Here is a 23387-nt window from a genome sequence, read left to right as displayed (position 1 = left end):
TGCGGATCCAGCAATGAGACTTGTTTCAATTTAGATGTCCATTGGTTGAAGTGATGGCCTCAGTCTTGATCTGTTGGGGGTGGGGGAAAGCCCACAAAACAAAGATTTCAATGGGTCAATATATGTTCAGGTTCAGGTGGGAATGCCCAGGTACTTCCCCTGGGGGGAGGGAGTTTTACACTGTCTGATGCAACGCTGTGGATCATTCACAGTCCTCTGGTGGAAGGTCCCAGAAATGAGTCTGGGGGTGTTTTGGTGGTCATTGGTGGTCACAGATTCCGTCTGTCCCATAACTTGGGGTGATCTTTGACCGGTGATATTCACATGAGCAGTTTGCCACAGTGGGAATTTTTCTCTGTATGCATTAACCAGGATGTGCTAATCAGATCTTACCTCCACCACGCCTGAAATTAGTGTCATCCTGCCTCAAATTCCTCCCTTCTGTGCTTATCTCAAGTTCCCATTTTGGTGGCTTATGGCAAGTTCCTTCTGTGGCCTTGACAATGTTTGTAGACAGGCAACTGTGCTCTTTAAGTCCTTACACCACCCCGTGACTCAAAACTGTTCTTGAGGGACTTTTCCTCAGTCCATGCGGATGATATGTACATAGCAGATAGTAGGAGAAAAGACAGAAAAAAGAGAAAAGAAAGACAAAGAAGAGAGATGGTACAATTCATTGTCCAATACAATGCAATTACCAAAACAAAATATAAAACAGTAAGCATCAGGAGAATAATCACAGGATGTGATTAGATTGTAACAATTGATGGGATAAACCAGGATCTAAATATTTAAAATCACATCCCTTTATATTAAAAAAGTTGCAAACATGCGTAAAGTTAAAAGCCCTTAGGACACATGGTAGGAAACCCACTAGTACATTAGACATGTTCAAGTGGGAATACAAGTCTCCAATTTACTTTGGAAAAATCCATTCCTGACAGGAAAATCCTACCATGGTACCATCATACAGGGAATAGAAGTGGCATTTCATGATGTAATGTCTATGTTGTTGAGATAAGAACAGTTTAATAATTGAAAATAAAGTAAAATACGATAATAATGGTAAATAATAATGATAATAAAAAGGAAACAAACGAGTGATGCACAATGCAATTGCTCACCACCTACTGACTGACTCCAGATCCCCCTTTCTGAACCCAGTTCGCCCCCCCTTCTGGGTAACTCCCCCCAAGTTTATATACTGGGCATGACAGCATATCCCTGACTTAGGATAAATAGGGCTTAGCAAAAACCAAAACATCAGTGTGTTATGAACACCACTGTTATTCTGAATCCAAAACACAGCACTGTAACAGCTACTGAGAAGAAATCAACCCTGCCCTAGATAAAAGTAGGACAATATCCACCCCTTATTCCATACCATTTATGTCATACCAAGTTTCACACTTCTCAATATCCCATTGTTGTGGTTTGAACCCCCAAAAAACCAATTCCAAATCCCCCACTATTTTACTCAAAAGTGAGAGAAGTTTTCAGACAGGCACAACTCAGCATGGGGGAATTATATTAAAATTTATTACTAACATAATAAAAACTATAGAAACTAAAGAACAAATAAATACACAGTATTAATACAATTTCTACCACCCCTCGATCTCCTCCCACATCAGAGCGATAGCTAAAGTCTCTTTCTCTCTCACTGGGGTATGGGGGATCAGGCTACACCCCCACCAACTGCTCAGCCTCCATCGAGTAGCTCCTCCTGGACTGCTAAGAAACTCTCACCTCACCAGGTCTTCGCCACGGGTCAAGGAGTTAAAGTTTCTGAGTCCTTTTTCCCTGTTCCGCGGGGTTCCTCCCAGGGGGTAAGGTTCAAGGACTCCTCCACGCTGGGTCCATTCTTCCTCCCAGGTCACAGGTTTTCTGGGTTCTGCTTAGTCTTTTATATACCCCGATAACTTCATTAGAGTCTCTACCCAGAAAACACCTGCTCAGTTTGGCTTTCTTCTGTTGCAGGTCTCATCTTAGCTGCAACAGCATGGGGGGGTCACTTTGCCTGCGTTCCTCATTTCGACTGCCCTCGTTCAAACCTCACGCAGGGCACCTCTGAGCTCTTGGCTCGTCTCTCTCTAGCTGCTGCTGCTGCTGCAGCTGCTGCTGCGTTTCGGGACTCCCTTCAAGTTTGGAAGTCCACCCCTCCTTCCCAAGCAGATCAAAGGGTTCTGGGATTTTAATTCAGTTCTTACCCCAAAACATTCCTGCTGAGCTTTCTTCTCAACTCTGTTGCTGCAAACTCAGTCTGACTCTGTGCTATGCCTTGCTGCTCGCCGAGTCTCTGCTGCACTTTCTTGGCCAGCAGCCCAATCTCAGCTTGCTGTTTCGTGTTGCCTCTGCCGCTGCTCCGGCGTCTTCTGCTGCCCACTCACAGTGGAGAAACTCCCCCCAGCCTTTGGCCACAGCACCCGGTCCAGTTTTAACACTGCGCCGGGTCTCCCGTGGTCCTAGTTGGGGGGTGGGGGGGAGCCTTGGCCTACTGACCCCTCTCTCTAGCACATGGCATCTCAACTCATGGCTGTCTCTCCTTCCAGCTACTTAGTCCAAGTCCTCCTTTTCCGTTCTGTGTAATATGCTAATTTCACAGGGGTGTATTGCAGCTTCTGATTGGCTCTGCATCGGAAATGCCACTCTGGAATTAACCATTTCCAGTCCCAGGGGAACTGGGTGAGTCAAACCACGACACCCATCATCTTCCCTATTTATCTGTTTTGATAGATATACAGACAGACATCATTCTCTTAGTTTATGGAACACCTCTGTCAAATGTTCATAAAATGTCCATACAAAAAAAAAACCAAAAAACAATGTTGAATTCATTTAGTCCATGACTTTGGTCTTCATTCTTGGTAACAGTCTTTCAAGCAGGAAAGATGGTGTGAGGTGTTGGATTGTTGCATGTTGCACATTTGAGTCAGTTCTAATTCCAGTACTGCTGCACTTGTTCAATGTTATCAAAGTTCATTCTTCCTTGGTGTGAGTGCAGCGATCAGAGGGAAGTCAGGCTCAGATCCCCAGAACGCTTGTGGTTAAATCAATGCCATGAGGTGCTCAGGGAGGTGATGCACAAGTAGCCACCACAGAAGTGGTAGTACACAGTATTGGATAGTTATTAGCATTATACAGTTTAATTCATTGGCTATTTTCACCCAAAATCAAATCCCCTTGAGGCCCACACCAGACTTCCCCATCCTCCCACATTACCCACCAAGTGTACATGGGTTCTTGAACAAAAGCAATCCCACAGATGGGTTTGCCTTTACCTGAGACAGGAATAGCGCAGACTGTTTTCCCCAACATGTTTTTATGTGCACTGCAGGAACTTTATCTTTTTCTACAGTACATAACAGTTTTGATTGGGCATTGCCAGCCTGATTGGCAGGTCCTCTGGTGTTGACTAACCAGGTGGCCTTTGCTAAATGTGTATCCCAATGTTTGAAGGTCCCACCACCCACTGCTCTCACTGTAGTCTTTAACAGTCCATTACATCGTTCAGTCTTTCCAGAGGCTGGTGCATGATAGGGAATGTGATACACCCACTCAATGCCATGTTCTTTGGCCTAGGTATCTATGAGGTTGTTTCAGAAATGAGTCCTGTTGTTTGATTCAATTCTTTCTGGAGTACCGTGTCACCATAAGACTTGCTTTTCAAGGCCCAGGATAGCGTTCTGAGCAGTATCATGGGGCGCTGGATATGTTTCCAACCATCCAGTGGTTGCTTCCACCATGGTAAGCACATGGCACTTGCCGTCATGGGTTTGGGGGAGTGTGATAGAGTCAATCTGCCAGACCTCCCCATACTTATATTTCAGCCATCATCCTCCATACCAAAGAGGCTTTACCCGCTTGGCCTGCTTGATTGCAGCACGTTTTACAATCATGGATAACCTGTGTGGTAGTGTCCATGGTTAAGTCAACTCCTTGATCACGAGCCCATCTATATGTTGTATCTCTTTCTTGATGTCCCAAGGTGTCATGGGCCCACTGAGCTAGAAATAATTCATCCTTGTGTTGCCAATCCAAATCCACCTGAGCCACTTCAGTCCTAGCAGCCTGATTGTAATGGGTTTGCTAGCTAAATAATGCTTCCATTTCTGAGAGGGGACCTAGAATAAGTCATATGATGTATCTTGACCAATAAGGTATTCCATACCATGTTATGTCAGCTCAGATATAAGAGAGGGAGGAGGAAACAGTTTACCCCTCTCTTCCAGGACAGTTGCACAGGATAGATGGCTGTTCTTTGGAGGAGGAAGACACCTTTCGTGGGGAAGTAGTCTTTATTGTTAGTTTTCCCTGTGTGTATAGTGCTTATAGTTCTCTTTTTCCTCTCTGTGTAAATATAAAACTGCCTTTTTCAGCAGCCTCGGTTTTGCAAGGTTTTTTTTCCTTTCCCCCCTTCCCTCCTTCTTTTCCCTCTGGGGGGGGGGGGGGGGTTGGGTGGAGTCTCGGTGGACACTGGGCGTTCAACCAAAGTAAACTAAGACACTGATCCACCTGCTGGTTGTTCTGATGTTCTTCAGTGGCCTGAGTCTTGGGTACGAGCATCTACATGACGTATCTTCACAACCAGGTTCTCCACACAGGCAGCAATATCTTGCCACAATGCAGCAGCCCAGATGGGTTTATCTCTTCACTGACAGTTATTCTTCTTCCATTGCTGCAACCACCCCCACAGGGCATTTGCCACCATCTATGAGTCAGTATAGAGGTAAAGTACTGGCCATTTTTTTCATTCAGCAATATCTAAGGCCAATTGGATGGCTTTCACCTCTGCGAACTAACTCAATTCACCTTCTCCTTCAGCAGTTTCTGTGACTTGTCATAGGGGATTCCATACAGTTGCTTTCCATCTCCAATGCTTTCCCACAAGATGGCAGGATCCATCAGTAAACAAGGCATATTGCTTCTCACTTTCTAGTAATTTATTATATAGTGGGGTCTCTTCAGAACGTATTACCTCCTCCTCTGGTGACATTCCAAAATCTTTGCCTTCTGGCCAGTCCACGATTACTTCTAAGATTCCTGGATGACTGGGGTTTCCTCTCCAAGTTTGTTATGTGATCAGTGCGACCCACTTACTCCATGTATCATCAGTTGCATCCAACCCATCACAGGTAACTGAGGTGCCAGGAGGAGTTGTGTTTCAGTACCAATAACCTCCGAAGCAGATCAGACAACTTCATAAGCTGCCAGTATCTCCTTTTCAGTTGGAGTATAGCAGGCTTCAGATCTTCTGTATCCCCGACTCCAAAAATCTAGAGGTTGACCTTGAGTCTCCCCTGGTGCTTTTTGACAGAGTATCCAGGTAGGACCATTTTCTCCAGCTGCAGTGTAGAGTACATTTTTTACATCTTGTCCTGTCCAGAATGGCCCAAGTGCTACAGCATGAACTATCTCCTCCTTGATTTGTTCTAAGGCTTGTCATTGCTCAGGGTCCCATTTGAAATCATTCTTCTTCCGAGTCACTTGACAGAGAGGACTGTTGTGGTTTAGCCTCACCCGTCAAATAAAGTACCACACTCCTGCCCCCACCCCCCTGCCCTGGTGGGATGGGGAGGAGAATTGGGAATAGGTAAAACTCATGATTTAAGGACAGTTTAATAATTGAAATAATATACAACATAATAGTATGTCATGGTTTGAGATAGCCCCAAAATCCAATTCCCTAGCTCCATTCCCCCTCCCACATCTCAACCCAACGTGAGAGTGGTTTTTCCAGACAAAACACAACCAGACTCAGAATGGGGGAAAGGGAATATATTACAATGACTGTACAAATAAATACTATAACACATTATACACACGATCACAACTATCTCTACCATGACATATGTGTTTACAATGGATCAGATCTCTTCTCCCCTCCAAATAAAAGTCCAGGAGGGAAAGAAGGACAGATCCCTTCCAGTCTCAAAACAGGAGTCTCTTCTAAGGCAGCAGGTCTCCTCATCTCATGCATGCAGCAGTAACTGGATTGTTGTAACTGGACCTCTGTTCAATACACACAAGGGGGTCTCCAAGCCCCTTGGTCCGTCGTCTCCAAAACGGTCTTTCTCTTCTGTGGACTGCGTAGCAGGGACAAGCTCGAGTCACCACGTCATACCACGAAGCTCAGGGGTCTTCGTGGCAGTCCCTTTCCTCAGGGGATTCAAATTCCCCTTTGCAGAGCTCCGTGCTCTGTCTCAAGGCAGCGGGGGGGGCGAAGCCCTCCTCCACATTCCTTTGGCTGTCCCGGTCCAACTTCAGGACGCCTTTTGAGCTTCCCAGCTCCTCTCTCTCTGGTGCTGCATGTCCAAGACTCTTCTCCTTAATAGGAGTCCATGTGCCTCCTTTCTCGGAGGTCTCAAAGGAGTTTGGGGGGTCTGGGTCAGTTCTTACCCCCAGAACTCTGTAACTCTGCTGCTGACTCTCTTTTCCTCGACTCTCCAGGAGTTCTTTCTCTGGTACTGCATGTCTCTGTTGCTCCATCTTATCTCTTCTGGCTCTCTACCACCGTTTCTCTGGTCAGTGTCGGCTGTTGCTTTCTCCGGTCGCTGCCCACGATGCAGAAACATCTCCCGGTTTAACTACAGACACTTAGCCCAGTCAAAGACTGTTCCAAGTCTCTGCAGTCCCCCTTGCTGGGGCTGGGGGCCAAAGCCCCCCTGTGGGGCTCTGAGCCCCTTCCTCGTGGCTCTACAACATGGTTACCTTTCCTTCAACTAAAAAACTACAACTTGTCTCTTCCGGTGCTTATGATATGTTTACATTTTTTGCAGGAGCACCCATTGGACAGAACTTCAAAACTTCCAGGGGTTTCCACCCCTTGGGGGTTACCACTTTTCTTAGCCTCTGGGGGGAAAACAAGATCCAAACCACTACATAACAGCAATAATAATAATGGAAGGGAGATAACAAAATAGAGAGACAAATAAAACTCAAGAAAAAACAAGTGATGCACAATACAATTTATCACCACTCGCTGACCGATGTCCACCCAGTCTCCAGGCAATGAGTAGCCCCTCCTGGCCAACTCCCTCCAGTTTATATACTGAGCATGATGTTCTTTGGTATGGAATATCCCTTTGGTCAGTTTGGGTCATCTCTTCTGACTATGCTCCCTCCCAGCTTCTTGTGTACCTGCTCACTGGCAGAGCATGGGAAACTGAAAAGTCCTTGATTTAGAGTAAGCACTACTAAGCAACAACCAAAACATATAATGGATATACAACGGGCAAAGTGGAAGGTTGTGAAGTTGAATTTTTAATAGATATGAGACTTACCCTATTCTTTTTAAACTTTACCCCAAAAGGATCTGAGACTAAAGTCATAATGCATGGGGTGATGGGAGGGGGAGAGAGGGGTCTGAGTAAACCTTTACTAGTAACAATTGGAAATAAGAGTGTTTGGGGAAGATTTGTATTAGCAGGACTCCCCAGTGTGCTTATTAGGAAGAGAAGTCTTATAAACCCTAGATTTAGACGAGAGGTTTGTCACCCAAAGGGATAGACCTAATAATTATGGGAATGAACATGATCACCAGAAGTTTACAGAATGGGCCAAAAATAATGGAAATATTGAAAACTGTACCCACAAAGCTGTGGAGTCAACCTAGCACTGATGCAGGACTTTTACATTTGGTTCAATTCATAAATATAAAAACAAAGGGAGGAAACCCTCCTCCAGCTCAGAAACAGTATCCTATTCCCCAAGAAGTTGAAAAGAGTATCTAAAACTAGATAGACTGCTATTTGGCACAAGGAATTTTGAAAGTATGCGTACCACCATGTAATACTACTATACTTTCCATAAAAAAAGAACAAATTACATGAGGATTGGAATCCATATTACTGCTTTGTGGAAGATTTATGGGCAATTGACCACCATGTAAAGACCTCACTCCCAGTGGTACCATACTTTTCCAAATACTGCATTGGGCAAAATATTTTACTGTGATTGATCTGACTGCTGCTTTTTTAGTATCCAGTTAGATGAAGGCAGAGAACTTTCATTTGTCTTCACATGGAAGGGACAACAATTAACCTGGACATGTCTCCCATAAGGGTTCATGGGTTCTCCTACAATTTTTTCATGAATACTGGGAAATTATCCAAAGCATATAGAATTACCAGGTAAATCAGCTCTTGTGCAATATGTAGATAATTTGCTATTAGAAAGCAAGAATGAAAACATTTGCATGAAAGACGCTATACATCTGTATACTGTTTTAGTAGAAGAAAAGATCATAGAATCATAGAATATCCTGAGTTGGAAGGGACCTACAAGGATCATCAAAGTCCAGCTCCTGACCCTGCACAGGACAACCCCAAGAATCACATCATGTGCCTGAGAGTGTTGTCCAAATGCTTCTTGAACTCTGTCAGGCTTGGTGCTGTGACCACTTGCCTGGGGAACCTGTTCCAATGCCCAACCACTCTCTGGGTGAAGAACCTCTTTCTAATATCTAACCTAAACCTCCCCTGACACAACTTCATGCCATTCCCTCCGGTCCTATCACTGGTCACCAGAGAGAAGAGATCAGTACCTGCCCCTCTGCTTCCCCTCTTGAGGAAGCTGTAGACCACAACAAGGTCTCCCCTCAGTCTCCCTTCTCCAGGCTGAACAAACCAAGTGATCTCATATGGCTTCCCCTCAAAGCCCTTCACCATCCTCATGGCCCTCCTTTGAATGGTCTCTAATAGCTTAATATCTTTCTTATATTGTGGTACCCAAAATTGCATACAGTACTCAAGGCGAGGCTGCACCAGTGCAGAGTAGAGTGAGACAATCCCCTCCCTCAACCAGCTGGCAATGCTGTGTCGGATGCACTTCAGGACACGGTTGGACCTTTTGGCTGCCAGGGCACACTGTTGACTCATATTCAATTTGCCATCTACCAGGACCCCCACGTCTCTTTCCACGGCACTCCTCTCCAGTGTCTCATTTCCCAGTCTGTACATACATCTAGGGTTGACCCATCCCAGGTGCAGAATATGGCACTTGTGTTCATTAAACTTTTTATGGTTGGTGATTGCCCAGTCCTCTAATTTGTCTAGGTGTCTCTGCAGGGCCTTCGAGAGAGTCAACAGCTTCTCCCAACCTTCAAGTCCTGTGTCCAAATCATTTATGAAGCTGTTGAAGAGAACTGGGCCTAAGATGGAGCCCTGCGGAAGCCCACTAGTGACCGGTCACCCTCCTGATGTAACCCCATTCGCTATAACCTTTTGTGCCTGACTTGTGAGCCAGTTGCTCACCTATTGCTTGACCTGTTTATCCAACTGTGTGCTGGACATTTTGTCCAGAAGGATCCTGTGAGAGACAGTATCGAAAGCTTTATTGAAATCCAAAAATTTGATATAAATTGGCTTCCCTTGATCAAATAGGTGGGTTACCTCGTCGTGAAAGGAAATTAAGTTTGACAAGCAGGACTTTCCCCTCATGAAACTATGCTGGCTGGGACTGATGACTGCATTGTCCTTCAGGTGTTTTTTAATAACTCCCAGAATAATCTTCTCCATAACTTTACCAGGCTCTGAAGTGAAACTGACAAGCCTGTAGTTTCCAGGGTCATCTTTCTTGCCCTTCTTGAAAATTGGGATCACATTACCCAGCTTTCAATCAACTGGGAACTCTCCAAATTCCCAAGACCATTCAAAAATCATTGAGAGAGGTCTCATGATGACATCAGCCGGTTCTTTGAGTATTCTCGCATGAACCCCATCAGGTCCCATAGATTTATAGGGATCCAGCTGGAGCAGCAGATCCTGCACAGCTTCAGGGTTAACTGGGAATTTATCATTCTCACAGCCATGGTCCTCCACCTCAGGGCACTGGGACTCCCTTAGTCCATCATCAAAGAAATGCAAAGAAAGCATTAAACATCTCTGCCTTGTCTATGTTCCTGTTTGTGAGGTGACCATCCTCATCCTCATCCATCCGATGTTATTTCTCCACTGCCTTTTACTACTGCCATATTAAAAAACCCTCTTTTTATTGTCCTCCACAGTTCTGCCCAGCTTCAACTCCAATTGAACTTTGGCCATACAAATTTTCTCCCTACAGTGGCAAGCAGCATTTCTGTATTCCTCCCATGTCACCTGACCTTGCTTCCACTGGCCATACACCTTCTTTATTTTGCCTTAGCTCCAAAAGAAGATCCCTGCTCAGCCAAGATGGTTTTCTGCCTTGTCATCTTGACTTCCGACATTTGGGAATTGCCTGCTCCTATGCTCTTAGGAGGTGATGCTTAAAAAGTGACCAGCACTGATGGACCCCAGCATCTTCAAAAGTATTTTCCCAGGGAACCTTACTCACTAGTTCCCTGAGCAGCCTGAAGTCTGCTCTCCTCATGTCCAGGTGTCATAGGTTTGAAAAAAAATACTGGAATTTTCTTCTTCTTCCCTAGGGTCTCGTCCCAGTCCCCATCCCCCCATCTGTTTCTTCCAGGATGGGGGGAGTCGGGGAGCGGGTGGAGGCGGAGCGGGGAGAGGGGGAGGTCTCACAGGGAAACATGGTGGCTGCAGGGACAGCTGGGGAGTCCTTTCTTTGGGAGTTTTTGGTTTTGGTCTGGGACTGGACAGAGCAGGAGCCTGGTTTTTGGCCACTTCTTTCTCTTTTCCTGAGAGGAAGCTTTTTCCCATGGGACACCTCGCAGAGAACGACTGAGAGAGACCGACCCGTATCAGAGCAAAGTATTCTGCTTTCAAGACTGCCTGTGGGAAAAAAAAACCCCTTTTCATTGCTGGCTTTGAGCACACGTGGTTGTGAGCAACTGTTGAACTGCCGGGACAGTCCTGCCTCCTCCCCCCCACCCTCCCCGGATTGCCTCAGGTCATCCACTGAAGATGTCAACCAGTACCAGTATGTACTTGTATCCTGTAGGGATCGGTTTTCAGAAAGGATGCTGTTCACCAGGCAGACACCCCTGTCCCAGGAAGGCCACCTCTGGCCTTGCTTGGAGTGCTCCTGTGTGTTGTGTGCTGCTGCACAGCCGCCACCAAGCCCAGCGCACATCCCTCTCCTCGACGACGTCGGTCTTGGACAGCAACATTGATCTTCCTGCCATAAACAGTTGCAGTAGTAAGAACCAGCTCTGCAGAAGCACTGTCCGCAGCACTTGTCGGCGGCAGAGGCACGGAAAGCGCGGCGCCGGGGCTTGCAAAGGCTCACGCGCGAGCGGCGGCTCGGGGCCAGGCGGCGGTGCCGAGCTGCGAGGAACCGGGGCGCGCCCAGACCCTCTCGAAGTGTATTTACCCCCGCGCAGCGCTGGGTTGGAAGTCCTGGCACGCTGGGGAAGGGGGCAGGGCTCTGGGTCCCGTGCAGCCACGGTGCGGACCCGACCCGGTTTGGCGGAGCGCCGGCAGCGGCAGCTTCGCCAGTGCCTGAAACGGACGCGAAGGCTGCCGAGACCATGCCCGCAGCCGTGACGAGTTCCTGCCGTGCCGCGGCCGGAGCGGCGGCGATGCCGTAGCCACGAAGGTGTGTGTTTTGCCTCGCTGCAGAAGTCCCCCCGCGGCACGCCCGCGCCATGCCGGGGAGCCGGAGGGGCCGGAATCAACCCGGGCGCAGCTCGGGCGGCGGTGGGAGTGCGTCTTGCCTCGTTGCCCCCCCCCCCCCAGCACCGCCCGCACCACGTTGGGGGACGCACGGGCGGCAACCCGGGGCCAGCCAGCGGCGCGGCGGGGAACAGCCCCGCCGAGACGGGACGGGAGCGGGGCCGCACGAAACCAGGGCAAAAACTACCTCCCCTTTCGCGGTGGGGTGCTGAAACTATGCCGAGCCGAAGCAGTGTGAGCTGCAGACAAACGGCAGAGCCCTATACAGGTCTGCCGCGGGCAGAGAAGGAGACAGGCAGCCCCCACCCGGCGCCGCGCCGAGACCCCCTGCGGGGCGGTCCTGTCGCCCGCGGTGGAGAAAATAAACAGCAGAGCCGAGCACGGTGGCTTGTGCCTGTAATCCAAGCTCCAGGGAGGCTGAGCCGAGAAGGATGGCCATACCCTTTGTGCTGAACAGAGCAGGGCTGAGTTGCAAACAGTTAATGTGACAAGTAGTTCAAATAACGTGTTTAAAAGGCTTTTAAGCATCTCCAAGCTTGTTAATTAATGCACTCAGATGATGTTCATCCCAAAAAGGGTGTGCATAAGGACTGCAAAATGCTCCAGAAAAGATCATCTCTTAACCTTCAACTTTAAAGCAAAAGACATTACAAACCATTAAAATGACTTATGATTTTGCTTCAAGCTCCAGCAAATATCACCTTTCAACATTCAACTATGAGGTAAAAAGACAATTAAAAGCATAAAATGACTTACGTTGCTTTTTACTTCAAGCTCTTAGCTACTAAAAGCCATGCCTGGACCAAAACTGCAGAGAAACTGCGTGTTTACTTGCCCTTCACATCTGTTTCAACCACACTAGCCACCTGAGACTGTCTAAATTGTTATTAACATGTTTGTTAAATTTGTTATTAAGGGCAAAAAGCAACTGCCAAGAATGGATGGACAAAGGCTGAAAATTAACTGCATTCCAGAAACCACATACAAACTAGTTGGTTACAAGCTGTATTGGCATATTGTAATAATAACTTGGTTTATATACTATGTTAGCGTAATTGTAATGGTAACTGTTTGTATATCTTTGAGTTCATTGACTTTTGATTTTCTGAACAAGGTTCACTTGTGGAGCAAATTGTTGTCAAGGGAGCACATTGCACACCAAACGTGTTTCAAAACAGTTAAAAAAGGGAGGGGAAGGAATATAGGTCTCCTCCATGTATGTAAACCTACATTAACTCTTTTTCAAAACAGAAAAATCACAAAGAAATAATAAGTGATAAAACAGAACCAGAAGTGACAGATTGAGAAATGTACAACCAATAACCACTTATAAATCTAAAATGTGTAGTTAAAAAGCAGGGACATAATAAAAATTCTAAGTATGCATGAATGAGGAATGAACGAAGTGACCACTTATGTATGAATGTGAAAGCTGTATAAATGAGAGAAGCTGAGTGAACATGTATATGTGTAGACTTGGAGATACTTTGCGCTTCCTGTGCCTTGAGCAAATTACACTTGCATCACTCAACACTTGTTCTCTAAGGGCACTTTCCTTGAAATGGAGTTGAATTTATGCTTCTACCAGTTACATGTAGGTCCTTGGGGAAGTGGGAGTCGATGTTCTACCCAGTTGTGCTAAAGTCCTCAGATAATAAAGTTGTTTATTCCAAATACACACAAAACCTTAGGTAGAAAGTTCTAAGTGAATTTGCTTATTACAAGTTATAAAGGTTGCACTGTTTATGGAGTTATAGATCAAATAAAGGCCTTATCATGTTAGGTCCTGATTAAATAGATGGTTAAAATAAGGGACTTAATTAACTGGTGGTCTTTCTCATCATATTTTGGAGTGAACCGTGTCAGATAGATTTCCTTTTGTGGTATTACTGCTAGGATACCTTTTTCTGCAGTCCCTTTTGCCACCTGGTCAGCAAAATGATTTCGCAATTCGGGAGTTGTTTTCCCCTTTTGATGAGCTCTGCAATGCATGATAGACACTTCTTCTGGCTTCCAAATACTCTGCAGGACTGCATGGATTTGGTCAGCATGTTTGATCCCACTGCCTTGGGCAGTTACTAGCCCTCTCTCTTTTCAGATGGCTCCATGGGTATGTACAACACTGAATGCATATTTAGAATCAGTCCAGATATTTACAATCTTTCCTTTGCTCAGTTCTAGAGCTCTTGTCAGTGCAATTAGTTCCACTTTTTGGGATGACACATCCGCTGGCAAGGTCTTCGCCTCAATTACTTCATCCTTGTGATGCCTTAAGACCCTTTTAGTTTCTTATTTTTCTAATTTTGTAAGCTTTAAAAGTTTTATAAGTAGAAGCAGCAGCCCTTGTTCCCTCACCCTGTAGCACAAGTAGTTTACACATTCCTCAACCCTCTTACCCCATTCCATGCTCCCTATATCAATCCTACCCCTGAATTCAGTAGAAATGTTTAGTCTTTTGTCAAGGCAAGGCCTATGCTGTTTAGAGAACACTCATATCTTGGCCTGAACAACAGAACACAGTCAAGAACTAGGTGACCGTGTACCCTTTGTGCTCTGAAGATGGTGACGGTGATGAAGAGGTGGTCCCAAAAGCCCATAGACCCAATTCCCAGGGGGTGGACCAGAGTAAAAGCAACGGGATGGACAAAACTTGGATTGGTCAAGCAGTATTATAAAATGTAACATCTCGGGCACAGCCGGCGCGCGTCCTGTAACATCTATGCCTTGGCACAAATTAAACCCTTTTCTTATCTCACCCTCAATTAACTGCTCCTGAGTTTTTTTCTTTAGCATCAGCTACAGGCATCAGTTGGTGGCCCATACGGGGAAATCAGAGACCTGAGGCTACTCCAGATTGGAAACTTTCATCCTGCAGGAATTCTTCATCAGTCAGCATTTTTGGAGAATTCCCGCAGTGATCTAGGGAAACCCCAGCTCCACAGAACACCACAAGGAGCACAGAGGTGAGATAAGAAAAGGGTGAATAAGGAAAAAAGGTACCTTGTTTGGTGAGCAGCCGCAGAAGAGTTTTTGTGTTTCCGGGAGATAGGGAACACAGGAAGACTGGAAAGGGAACTTAAGACTTGGGCCCATATAGTTGCGAGAGTCACTTTCCAGTCGGTGAAAGGGTTTTTTGCCGATCCAGGTTAGAGCGGGTTTCAGCCTAGGGCTAGGTTTTGTTTCAGACAGAAGGGGACGCCCTTCTAGTGTGTTCTGATTCTGTGAGGAGCCAGGTGGGCTCTGGAGTCGGGTAGGCTTGGTAGTTAAGAGGTTACATAACAACTTTGTAATCCTAAGGTAACGAGTTTGAATCCTAGTGTTTGATTTGTTCGTGTTTTACAATCATGGGTTGTGTGGATTCAAAACTTAAGATTCCTAAGGAATCTCCCCTAAGTTTAGTTTTCAAACACTGGAAGACTTTAACCGGTCCTGAAACAATTTTAAAAAAGGAAGAACTTTGTAAGCTATCTGTAAGTGCATGGCCTTTGGACAAATGAGAGGAGTGACTTGGCCGGAATTTGGTTCTTTTGAGCTAGACACAGTATTAAAATTAATTTCACTCCTTAATGCAGAACAGAAATGGGAAGAAATCTGGTATGCAGAGTTTTTTATGTTTTTATTAACACACCCCGGATTGAGAGATGGAGATAAGAAAAACGAAAGTTCAGAAAAGGTAGAAAAATCAGAAATGGCTTTAGAAAAAGAGAAGAAAGGTCGAGTTAAGACTACTCCTGTTCCATGAATTTCATTTAAAAACACAGGGAATGATGATTTGAATATGTTAATGTCACCTGATGGGAGAGAAAACAGCCCGGGGGCCCCACAGATAGGACTTCCCGCTACCACGGTGGCGGGGGGAGCTAAAGCTGTAGGAGTGGCGGCCCCTGGACCAGCTCCTGTTGCACAGGTGGGGGCTGGGCAGGCAGGAGTTGCTGGAAAGCTCCCTGGTGCAGGTGCAGCTGCACCGGGGAGAATTGGGCAAATTGGGGCCTCTGGAGGAGTTGGCTCAGGGCCAGCGGGAGTGAGTCCTGCCTGTGTAGATGATAGAACAGAGACTATCAGTTTGGACAGAGTAGGCACAGTGGTGCAGATAAGGTCGACTTTTGTTGAAACTGATTTAGGCGTGGCAGAGCTGAGCGGGAGTTATACAGATACTGCGGGGTTAGCTAACTCAGAGATAATATCTAGTTTGGTCGCAACAGGGGTAACAGCAGGAGAGGCTCTTGGCCCCACAGGGGCAATGGAAGCAGGACCTCCCCCACCTGTTCCAGTGAGCGTAGAGGGAACAGCCCGTAGCCTCGCAGCTGCCGGCGGCTTTGCCAGAGCAGACAAAGTTGTCATGGTAAGAGCAGAGGTGAGCGCAGGCATAGCAGAACAAGTGAGAGCTGAAGTTGATAGTTCTACTAGTGACAAGAACCGTAAAATCTGAAAAGTCAGCTTTTACTAGAGTTGCTTTTGGCATGATAACACCAGAGAAAGTTATTATAGATGCGTCATCTGTTGTAGAAGCAAAGGAGACTTTAGAAATCGCAGCAAAATCGCCGCCGGAACCGGCCAGTGTAGTGACGGTGGCAGGCGTAAGAGTCGCTGGCTCTGAGGGTGGCAATGAAGTGAAGGTGTCAGCCCCAGAAGTGGCAGGAACCCCAGGTGTAGGTGTGTTTGTGGAACCAAGTAGCCCAGCACTGCAGACGGGTGCTGAGGCCATTGATTCTATCAGTAGCGATAGCAACGCGAGAGCTGTAAAAAAGGAGCTGTATGCCCCGAGTGCAGGAGAGATGCCAGAATTGACTGCTGCGAACACAGCAGACTGTACTACTATAGTGGTAAATACAAAGGAAATAAGTTGGCCTAAAATGTATGAGGTTAGACAAGAAACGAGTGAGTCGCCCACAGATTTTTTGAATAGACTGAAAGATGTCATCAGGAAATATACTGATATTGATATAGAATCAGAGCTAGGGAAAAAACACCTAGTGTATTTGTTTGTGGGACAGTCCACAAATGATATAAAGAGAAAACTACAAAAGGCAGGTGGTAATGAAAAGAATATTGATGAATTATTAGATATAGTTTGGATGGTGTATCGCAATAGAGAACAGAAAGTGGGTACGGTGGGCGGTGGAGCAATCGTAAGAACAACCATTCCCGCGGCGATGGAACTCCCAGCTCAGAGCGCAGGGGAGATTTCTGGAACCCTTTTCTTATCTCACCCTCAATTAACTGCTCCTGAGTTTTTTTTCTTTAGCATCAGCTACAGGCATCACTTGGTTGTCACTGCATGCCCTGTCATTCGCTTACCATCCCGCATGAAGCTGCTTCCGTCCGTGTACAGTTCCCAGTCGGGGTTTTCTAGAGGCACGTCCTTCAGGTCTGGTCTGCAAACAGTCATGCTCAGGCACACTGTTAGTGTTGAGGACAGAAACATAGCAGGATTTGCAACAGATATTGTTTTCAGGGTAACATCATCCTGCTTCAACAACATAGTTTGGTATTTAAGCATTCTGCTAGGGGACAGCCAGTGGCCTCCCTTTTGCTCAAGCACAGCTTGGACTGTGTGGGGTACATACAGGACAATGTGCTGCCCAAGGGTGAGTTTTCGGGCCTCCTGGATCAGGACAAGTTGCTGCTACAGCTCTCAGACACTCTGACCACCCTTGGCTAACACTGTCTCGCTGTTTGGAGAAGTAGGCCACAGCCCTTTGCTGGTTTCCCAGGGTCTGTGACAATACCCCCGGAGTAACACTTAGTTGTTCATATGTGAACAGTTCAAAAGGCTTAGTTAGGTCTGGTAGTCCCAATGCTGGAGCTGACATTAAAGATTGTTTCAGCTGTTTAAATGCGGCTCTGGTCTCATCTGTCCATGTTACGACTCCTTCCTTGGCCCCTTTTAGTGCTCCATATAGGGGTTTGACTAGTAACCCATAGTTAACTATCCACAGGCGACACCATCCTACCAGTCCTAGGAAAGTCTACATTTCTCATACGGTGTGGAGCTCTGGGAGACGACAGATGGTTTCTTTCCGGTCTGTGCTGAGCCGTCGATGCCCACGATAGATCTCAAGCTCCAGTAGTGCAGGGCCGGTGGTCAGGTCTCACCAGGATGAAAGAACCAGAAAAAAAAAACTGGCTCCCAGGTTTTTCCTCCAGAAAATGCCTGGATACAGTCCCTGTCTCCGTCCCGGCCAGAGAACTCTGCAGTCTGCCCCTCACCCCTCAGAACAGAGTCAGCCCCTCCTCTCTCCCCAGCCTCTCTGATGTCCCATCTGCGAGGAATGCAGTCTGGCAGCTAACTCCTTTGTAAGGCTAATTACCTCCCCTCCCCCTTCCCTTTTCAAAACTCTGTTTCTCTTACAGGGAAGCAGGTGAATCCGAAAAATCGGTCCAAGAAACTGCTCAGAGACTTTTTATCTTTAAGCAGCAAGGTATTTGTTTATTCAACGTTGGGAGCAAGCCAGTTCGCACTGGACAAACTTGCTTGAAGGCTTCACACAAAATCAGTATTTGTATACAATCTTCAGATGTGATTAAATGCATATTCAAGTGATTACAACATCTATCTATGCATATTAATAATAGGCGGAGTATAGGTGGAGCTCAGGTAGGGTTTGGGGTGGTGCTTCTCTTGGCCCTCAATTTTGGTGGGTCTGGGGGCTTAAACTCATCTTCCTCAGCTTGACCTTCCTTCTCTTCTATTGTTCTTGACCCGCTCACTGAAGCTTGGAAGAAGCCCTGGCTCCAGGCCTATTTCTCCTATTCAAATGTCTACCTGATCCTGTTATATTTCTAATTTATTGCTTCTAGACCTATTACATGTTCTTGTACTATTCTCTGAAGCTTTGGTCCAGTAAGTAGAACAGAACGAGCACAGATCGTTTTGGATGTTGGTAGCTCGTTAGCAGGCCCAAAGTTCTTAGTTAACTCTTTTGAGCCTAGCCTCCTGTTTCACAGGGAAAGGAAAAATTCCTCTCTCAGATTTATAACCTATAACATTATCCACCCCTAATTTTTCTTTCCTGTGCTTTCATACTTTATCAGATTAAGTCTTTGAACTTCATACGTACATGCATTATTCTAACTATGTACACATCCACTAATAGGTAGATACAAATACAGGTACTGATACAGAGTTACATCCAGATGCTGTAACATACAGTTACAGCCAGTTCACACGAGAATAAGGTCTCCTTGAGGTATACACCGGGTTTCTCCATCTTCCTGCATCACCCACCAGGTGCAACTGGGCCCTTGGGCAAAAACAATCCCACGAATGTGTTTGCTTTTGCTCGAGGCAGGGTTAATCCAAACCTTTTTACCCAACATACCTCTCACGTGAATCACTGGGACCTTATCTCCATCCACGGTGTGAAGGGACTCTGATTGGGCAGGGCCGGCTCAGTTGATGGAACCTCTGGTGTTGACTAACCATGTAGCCTCTGTTAGATGCTGATCCCAGTGCTTGTATGTCCTCCCACCCAACACCTTCAGAGTAGTTTTCAGCAGTCCATTATGCCGTTCAACTTTCCCCACAGCTGCTGCATGGTATGGGATATGGTACACCCACTTGATTCCATGCTCCTCCGCCCAGGTGGCAACTAAGCTGTTCCTGAAATGAGTCCCATTATCTGACTCGATGCGCTCGGGGGTGCCATGTCGCCACAGGACTTGCTTTTCAAGGCCCAAGATGGTATTTCGACCAGTGGCGTGGGGCACCGGATGCATCTCCAGCCATCCAGTGGTGGCTTCCACCATGGTGAGCACATAGCACTTACCTTGGCGGGTCCGTGGCAGTGTGATGTAATCAACTTGCCAGGTCTCCCCATATCTATACTTACTCCAACGTCCACCATACCATAGGGGCTTCAGTCTCTTAGCCTGTTTAACGGCAGAGCAGGTCTCACAGTCATGGATAATCTGGGAAGTAATGTCCTTGGTTAAGTCCACTCCTCAGTCTCGTGCCCATCTATAGGTGGCATCTCTGCCCTGATGGCCTGAGGCATCATGGGCCCACCGTACTAGGAACAACTCTCCTTTGTGTTGCCAGTCCAGGTCCACCTGGGACACCTTGACTTGTGCAGTTCAGTCTGCCTGTTCATTGTTGCGATGCTCCTCATTGGCTCAGCCTTTGCGCACATGGGCATCTACGTGGTAGACTCTCACAGTCAACTTCTCTGTCTTGCCATGTATCAGCTGCCCAGATGGGTTTTCCTCTGCGTTTCTAATTGGCCTTCTTCCATCTGTCCAACCATCCCCACAGAGCATTGGCTACCATCCACAAATCAGTGTAGATGTAAAGCTTTGGTCACTTCTCCCATTCAGCAATGTCCAATGCCAAATGGACAGCTTTGAGCTCTGTGAATTGGCTTGATTCTCCTTCCCCTTCAGTAGCTTCTGAAACTTGTCAGGCAGGGCTCCATACAGCTGCTTTCCATTTACGTTTCATTCCTACAAGGCGACAGGAACCATCAGTAAAGAGGGCGTAGTGCATTTCCTCTTTTGGTAGTTTATCGAATTCTGGGGCTTCCTCGGCCCGTACCACCTGCTCTTCTTCTTCTTCATCTACTAGACCAAAACTCTCACCTTCCGACCAGTTTGTGATGACTTCTAGGATCCCAGGGCGATTCAGATTTCCAGTACGGGCGCGCTGCGTGAGCAGAGCGATCCACTTACTCTATGTAGCATCAGTGGCATGATGTGTAGAGGGCGCCTTTCCCTTAAACATCCAGTTCAGCACTGGTAGTCGAGGTGCCAGGAGGAGCTGTTCTTCTGTGCCAATCACTTCTGAGGCAGCTTGTACTCCTTCATAAGCTGCTAGGATCTCCTTCTCTGTTGGGGTGTAGTTGGCTTCAGATCCTCTGTAGCTTCGGCTCCAGAACCCAAGTGGGCGGCCTCGGGTCTTGCCAGGCACCTTTTGCCAGAGGCTCCAGGAGAGACCTTTATTCCCAGTTGCAGAATAGAGTACATTTTTCGCATCTGTCCCCGCCCTGACTAGCCCAAGGGCTACAGTGTGTGCAATCTCTCGTTTAATCTGTTCGAATGCTTGTTGCTGTTCAGGGTCCCACTGGAAATCATTCTTTTTGCAGGTTACCAGATAGAGAGGACTTACGATTTGACTGTACTCTGGGATATGCATCCTCCAGAAACCTATGGCACCCAGAAAAGCTTGTGTTTCCTTCTTGCTGATCAGTGGGGCCATTGCTGTGATCTTATTGATGACTTCTGTCGGGATCTGATGACGCCCATCTTGCCATTTCACCCCTAGGAACTGGATCTCTCGGGCAGGTTCCTTAACCTTACTCTTCTTTATGGCAAAACCGGCTCCCAGGAGGATCTGGATGATTTTCTTCCCTCTCTCGGAAACCTCCTCTGCTGTGTCCCCCCATATGATGATGTCATCAATGTACTGCAGGTGTTCTGGAGCCTCACCCTTCTCTAGTGTGGTCTGGATCAGTTTATGGCAGATGGTGGGGCTGTGTTTCCACCCCTGGGGCAGTCGATTCCAAGTGTACTGCACACCCCTCCGGGTGAAAGCGAACTGTGACCTACACTCTGCTGCTAAGGGAATGGAGAAGAATGCATTCGTGATGTCAATAGTGGCATACCACTTCGCTGTCTTGGACTCCAGCTCATACTGGAGCTCTAACATGTCTGGAACAGCAGCATTCAGCGGTGGGGTGGCTTCATTCAGGCCACGATAGTCCACAGTCAGTCTCCATTCCCCATTAGACTTACGCACGGGCCAGATGGGACTGTTGAAGGGTGAATGGGTCTTACTGATCACCCCTTGACTCTCCAGCTCACGGATCATCTTATGGATGGGGATCACAGAATCTCAGTTCGGCCGGTACTGCCGGCGATGCACTATGGTGGTGGCGATTGGCACTTGCTGTTCCTCGACTTTCAGCAACCCCACAGCCGAAGGGCTCTCTGAGAGACCAGGCAACAAGTTCAACTGTTTAGCCGCCTCTATCTCTACAGCAGCTATTCCAAAAGCCCATCTATGTCCCTTGGGGTCCCTGAAGTACCCGTTCTTGAGATAGTCAATGCCCAGGATACATGGGGCATCTGGACCAGTCACAGTGGGGTGTTTCTGCCAGTCTTTCCCGGTCAAACTCACCTCAGCTTCCACCATGGTCAACTCTTGAGACCCTCCAGTCACCCCAGAAATGGAAATAGTCTCTGGTCCCACATGTCCTGAGGGCATTAACGTACACTGAGTGCCAGTATCAATCAAAGCCTGGTATTTTTGTGGGTCTGACATGCCAAGCCATCTGATCCACACAGTCCAATAGACACGGTTGTCCCGTGCCTCTACCTGGCTAGAGGCAGGGCCCCTCTAACATTGGTCTTCATCCTGCCAGTCACCATTTTCCTCTTGTGAATATCGACGGTAGGTACCCTCTAGCGGGTCAGATCCCTGCCCGTAGGATACTGGTATGACACTCACTTTCGCAGACTTCCCCTTTTCTTTCTCTTTCAGCTCTTGTACTCGGGTTGCTGGGGTCCGGGTAGGTTTCCTGTCCCACCGTCTCAGTGTCTTCTCCATGGTCAGTTAGGAAGCACCACAACTCAGTTCGTGAGGTCTGTCTGCTCTCTCTAGCTGGGGGGTGTCTGGTTCTCACTGGGGCCATATGGAAATTGTTTCCCTCAATCCTCTCTTTCAACCCCGTAGTTAATTCTTTGAGCTCATTAATCATTGTCTCTACAGAGGAGATACGGGTCTGTAGTGGTCCTTCGATCATACTGTCGTACAACTGAAGTTTATTTATTACAGACATCACTGGCTCCCGCTTCTCCCCAGCCTGCAATGATGTCAGGTAATCTTTATGTGTGGACAGCCCCATATGTGTGAAGCTCCACCACATCTGTGGTGTACACTTAACCTTGTCAGGATCGTTGGTAGATTGCCCATCCCCTCCAAACAATACTTCCAGCAATGCCATTTCCCTAGCCGTAGGATTCCTTCTTCTATGGTCTTCCAACCCGTGGTATAATGATCTGCCTGCAAGGAATCTCTGTAAATGAACCTCTCCCTCACACCATCCAAAAGCCATGCCCAGAGAGACAGGGACTTCGATTCCCTCACAAACGCCTCCTCAATACCCACATCCTGGGCAATAGACCTCAAGAACCTCACTTCACCGCCATCAAGGTTTGCGGCATCACCTGTAGAGTCCCAAACTCGGATCATCCAGTCCAGAACGGGCTCATTCGGATGACGAGCAACGTCTCTCCATAAGTTCCGGAGGTTGTTATACGATAAAGACTCAGTGATGATTTCTGGCTCTGGAGCAGACGTCTGTGAGGGTCCCTCCTCCCCATCATCGTCAACTGGGCGAACTGATTTGGCTTTATATTTCTTCCTTTGGATAGGGGCAACCTCCATTGGCTTGGTCTGCCCCTTTGATTTGGCCTTATCCTGAGTCACCTTGGTATTAGACATTTTTTTTTCATCTTTTCCTTTCCCCTGAAGTGCTGCACCATACAGAGCAACTTCCTGTAGGCAATGACCAAAACCCCACATGCAGCTGCCAACTGCCTCTCCATGGATCCATCACGGCCTCTCTCCCTCACGGCTTTCATTATTTTTGTAGGGTTCAAGAGTTGTTCAAGGGTGAGTTTCCATGTTATGGGAGTTGAGCAACTTTCTAAGAATTTACCCATGTCCTCCCATAATCCATGCCACTCGAGGTTTTCTATCCCTGGGGCAGGCTCCTGGACGCCTTCTCGGTAATGCTTGGTCTTGGTTTCGTATATTAGGTATACTATAATGGCACAAACTAGGATGAAAAGCCCAACAATTGAAACGTCTCTGACATCTAAAGAGGATTTAAA

At 47.1% G+C, this 23387-nt stretch overlaps 1 long non-coding RNA gene across 1 annotated transcript; it reads right to left on the bottom strand.

Annotated features, from left to right (window-relative positions):
* Positions 1 to 1803: 1803 nt before the first annotated feature.
* On the bottom strand, positions 1804 to 2253 carry LOC116780076. Its single transcript, XR_004354318.1, has 2 exons — positions 2219 to 2253; positions 1804 to 1922 (listed from the first exon to the last, which is right to left on the bottom strand). It is a non-coding gene; the product is annotated as an uncharacterized LOC116780076 (long non-coding RNA).
* Between the last annotated feature and the right edge of the window lie 21134 nt (positions 2254 to 23387).

This window comes from Chiroxiphia lanceolata, chromosome W (assembly GCF_009829145.1).
Source record: "Chiroxiphia lanceolata isolate bChiLan1 chromosome W, bChiLan1.pri, whole genome shotgun sequence".
In the NCBI taxonomy this organism is placed as follows: Eukaryota; Metazoa; Chordata; class Aves; order Passeriformes; family Pipridae; genus Chiroxiphia; species Chiroxiphia lanceolata.
The sequence above is the reverse complement of the archived record's forward strand: the minus strand, read 5'-3'. Positions and strand labels throughout refer to the sequence as shown.